The following is a 5,222-nucleotide window of genomic DNA, read 5'->3' as shown; positions in this document are numbered from 1 at the left end:
GTGCCGAGTGACCACTTGGCATTAAGCCTGTTTTCCCTTCCCATTCTTATCACAGGATGAACTCCACAGATGACAATATCTCAAGAATTTTGGTTGTGTGAAACTATAATTTCTGCTAATAGAGCATTTTCTTCTTTGTTTCTTTTGAGGCCACATTTTTTAAAAAGATTTATTTATTATTTTTTAAAGATTTGTTTATTTATTCATATAGAACTGGGGTATAGGCCAGAGATGCGGAGGGTGAGAGGATTCACCAGACACAGAGAGGGGAGCACCAGAGACAGAGAGGGGAGCAGAACAGGGAAATCAATGGAGTACACTGCTGAGGGGAGCAGCGGGCGGGTCAGGAGAGTTCTGCCACGCCATGTGGATCTCCTCTGGGGCAGGCGGGAATCAAACTCATGCGGAAGTGGCTTTAGCTTTTTAGTGCTGTGCTTTAACCCGCTGGGCCACCAGGGCGGGCCCTAAGATTTATTTTTATTTTATATACACACAGCTGGGTGGGGTACAGGCCACAGGTACAGGGGGTGAGAGGATTCACCAGAGATAGAGTGGAGAGCAGAACAGGCAGTTTGACTGAATTACACTGCTTAGGGGAGCGACAGGGGGTTCAAGAGAGGTCTGCCATGCAATATGTGGGTCAACTCTCTGACTGAGGATCGAACTTGTGCTGCAGTGTCTGTGATAGCTTCATAGTGTTGTACTTTAACCCACTGTGCCACCAGGGAGGGCCCTTGTGGCCATATTTTTTAAAAACTGAAGAGAATTTCACATCAAATAAAATTAACCATTTTAAACCATAAGATTCAATTTCATTTAGTACATCCATAACATTGTACAGTTATCACTCTATCTAGTTCCAAAATATCTTCATCAACCCCAGAGGAGATACCCATACCATTAAGTAGTCATTCTCCTGTTTTTCTTTCCCTCAGTACTAGCAACCCTAAATCTGCTTTCTGTCTCTATGGAAGACCCATGCTTTTTGGATATAAGTATCAACCATATTAGTTATTTGAATAAACTATGAACGTGGTTTATTTCACAGTTGAGTGATGAAAACATCAAAGCCTCAACAGGATCTCACTAACACCTTATGCTTTACAGTTAAAGCCTATCTTGGTGACTAATTCAGTGCATGATGGATGGGACCTGGATCTGATATGGTCCAGACTCCTTGAAACCCATATTTAACATGTGACAATTTTAACACTATGAGAAAGAAAAATTTTGAATACCACCCAACAATGACTGAAGACCTACAAACAGCCATCAAGGATGGTTGGAATAAAGTTAGTCATCAGAAGCAAAGAAGACACCAGAATAGCTTAAGAAAATCAAAAATTGGATGAAGAATTAAGGGAAAACTTCAAATGTTAAGCACAGATATTTTGTAATATTTCTGCACAAAATCAAAAAGAAATGAGGAAGAAGCCTTTAACTTTAATCCCCTTCCCTAGACTTAAATACTTTAGAAACATGACAGGAAATGGCATTATTATTGAGTGTAAAAAATGAGTTTCTTTTTCCGGATTCTTCCTCTGTTTCTATAACCTAAATCTCTAAATCAATTTTATGAATTTCTGTAATAGAGAGAATATATCTATTTTCTCCTTGAGAGCACCTATCACAATATAAAGTTACATATTTATTTTGAAGTTTTCTTATTTATGCCCATTTCTGTACATGGCACTTGGTAAGGCACCCAGTAAGTAATTTGAATTTATTGAATTGACAACTAAAATAAGAAATTTGCTTACTTAACACTTTCATTTAGCTTACTTAATATTTTAGAACTCCACTCCCACCATCTCTTAGTTTTTTTTATTTCTCTAAACTACAAGGAACTCATAGACTAGGTTGACCACCACAGAGAATGATTGTATTTAAGGTCACATTTTCCCCAATGGGCTTATAGATTATTGTGGGATAGGAAAAAATTTATAGGAAAAGCACTTGTGTTCAATAAACTATAATAAAGTAATAACTAATGTTTTGGCATTAACTCTATTTTAATATTTACATAAATATCACATTTAGTTACTTTAATACAAGGCATATTTAACAGGGGGCATAGCGAAAGGCAATACAATTTCTTTCTCTTCTTTTTTTACCAGTAGGAAACTGGACAGTGAAGTTAAACGACTTGTCCAGAGCCACACAGCTGGTCAGTGGCACAGCTGGGATTGAAACCCTGAGACTTAGGGTCCATCCTGTGAGCCCCATTCCCCTAGGATGTTTATCTTTAATCCTTTCCCATTCTGGAACTGTAATCCTCTCATTGTCTTAGAGCACAGTTAACTTTTACAGCACTACAATGTTGCCTACGAAAAACAATTGCATCTTTGGATGTTCCTATTGCCGGTATTCTCTTGCTTGTAAAGACAGAAACAAAAATAACACATTTTATACTATGGGTGCTCAGTGCCCACACCCTAGAAAACCAAGTTAAGCTCATGGAGCACAATGCCAAAAGGACTTGTGGCCAGACTCACTAGCACCTGCTGATGATATGCTGGCTACAAGGTTATCTTTGACTAGAGAGGACAATGATTAATGATCTACTCCAAGAAAATGGATCATCTCCTTTTACTTTTACTATTTTTCTGTAAAATGTTCCTCAACAATCTGTCATCTTTGAAAGAATTTTCAATAAGCAAAAATGAAAATATTCATATTAGTTGGATGGTTTTTGGTAGATACTGAACCAAGGTAAAACATTTTCTCATTTTCTTACCCTGCTTTCTTGGCAAGGATCATTCAGGATATGATAATCTAGAATTTTATTTGTTTGGGAAGGTTACTCTCAAATAATCTCTCTGGTGTACATATCTGGTGCACATATTTTCATAGATGAAAATGTGGCCTGAATTCCACACCATTGTCCTCCTGGGCAACAGAAGTGGCCAGGATTGACATTATGATACCAACTGAGCCTGATCTCTAGAATAGTTAAGAATATGGCATTTTTTCCCTTCCTAAGAGGCTAGACACCGTTTAAAATTACCCGTTACTAATTTAACAGGAAAGGTGATAGACTGCTACTCACCCACAAAAATTGCAGTTGATTCTAGGAATGTGAAGGAAGGCTATTGTGCTCAGAGATTCTCCAGAGAAGACCCACAAAGACTCAGAATCTTTGTGGGAGAAAATAATAGGAATGGGGAGAATTCCATGTATTTTCCTGTTAACTTTTAAAGGAGCCCCTTTCCCAAACTGTCTCTCTAGATTTATACATCATCGCAACAAGCTCTTAGTTAGAAAAGATAATTTTGTGAGCAAAGGAAGTAGGATTTTCAGATTACATGTACCGTATCAGTAAATTCAAAAAATTTGGCAGGGGCATGGAGTAGGGCAAAAAAAGTGTTTCCATAATTTTAGGGTGCCAAATGAAGAGGTAAATCTCTCACACACACACACACACAATTAACATCTGCTTCATTTAGTACTTTGTAAGGAAGAAGACATTTTAATAAAACAAAATGGATAGCCTTTATAAGAAATAAGAACAGACATATCACACACACACACACACACACACACACACAGATGCTCACACATAAACAACATCCTGTTTTTCATATTCACTCTGGGCTTGCTGAGATTTAACCTTGGACAGCACTAAGCAGTGGATGGTTGTTCTGAAACCACAAGGCTAGCAATTCCTAAGGTTGCTTGAGATCTGTGTTCTAAAATTCACTGAGTTATCTCAATATCATATTACCCTACATTCATTTCCTCTCATGCATACCTTGGTCAGGAGAGTCATGACACAGAAAACACACAAACATCACCATGCATGAACATAGAAATAAAAAATGTGATACATGTAAAGAAATTGCATAGTTCCTCTAGTGTACTCCCTGTTGGCCTAGGTTTTTATTTTTGTCAGGACACAAATTCATTCATTCAACAAAGCATGTAATTGGCCATTTTCAAGGTCCAATGGATGTGCAATTTCATACAAGTTGCTTCAAGTTAAAAGCTTACCTAAGTCTATCATGTGGCTAGGGACAGAACAAGTTTTATCTAAAAGAATTTCATGAGGAATTTGCAACACAGCATGTTTATGCCATAGGTAGAAGTTTTTTCCTACTTTATGGTATTTAGAAACATATTGCATCTGATCTCTCTCCACTTCAAACTCTTTACAGATGGTTTTCCCTTACCGTGTCCCCATATATTTCCACCCTTTTTCCAATGGTCCCAATCTGACACTTACATACAAGGATCTAATTATCATTTTTCATTTTGTCAACTAAGTAGCAATGCTGTCTAAATTTTGATCACACATTCTCCCATTGTGTTTTCAGCCACAGTTACTTTCCCAATTAGTCTTCACCATGAAATACCAGGAATCATATTCTGACTCTCTCTGGAAGAACTCTTGAAATCCTCCTGCTCTGTTTGTGTCCTTGGTCATAACATTCTTGAGCTTATTGTCATAGTTATTTAGTGAGGTTTCTGGTAATGGCCATTTCCTGTGCATGGAATGTGTGTTAAATGACCAGCTGGCTCGGAAGTTTAAGAGCTCAAATCTCATCTGAACCAAGTTGTGAAACTATTATCTTCTTGACTTGGAGATTTCACTATGGAAGTTTAATAACTACTCAAATTCTGTGGTCAGATTTTCTTGACTTCTTCAATCCTTTGGATATTGTAAGTTACACAGAAGATGCTCAATGAGAAGGTTACTCTAGGCTCGGGTGGATTGGCAGATTTGTGGTAACATAATAAAATGATAAACAGATGTAGAAAATGAAGGCCCATTAATTAATGATGGTGTGCTAAAGACACATAGGAGTCTAATAAAGCTGAATTGAATTTTTCTGATCAATATAATCATGGGGACATTGACTTGTAAAAAAGTTCCAAAGATATCTACAGAGGATCTCCTCTTCACTAACATTTTGATTGCTTGAATACTTTTGAGCATTTATGTGACTGAGTCAAGGAACTTAGTTAAAACAAACCAGATCATTTAGATACCTCTTTCCAACACACTCACCCCACCAAAAACAAGATCTGAAAAAGTAGAAATATGGGTTAGGGTGAGGTAAAGAATCATGGGTTAGGTAAAGAAAAGAATTTCAATGTGAATGAGAGAAGAGTGAGGATTCTATTAAAGAGTATCAGAGAGGAAAGTGTAGTTGGAGAAGTCAGGACTTTTTTTTTTTTTTTTTTTTTTTTGAATAGTTTCTGGACTGATCAATGAGAGACTG

Source organism: Condylura cristata, unplaced genomic scaffold (assembly GCF_000260355.1).
Source record: "Condylura cristata isolate star-nosed mole 26May11 unplaced genomic scaffold, ConCri1.0 scaffold00009, whole genome shotgun sequence".
NCBI classification, from domain to species: Eukaryota; Metazoa; Chordata; class Mammalia; order Eulipotyphla; family Talpidae; genus Condylura; species Condylura cristata.
Note: the sequence above shows the minus strand (reverse complement) of the source record.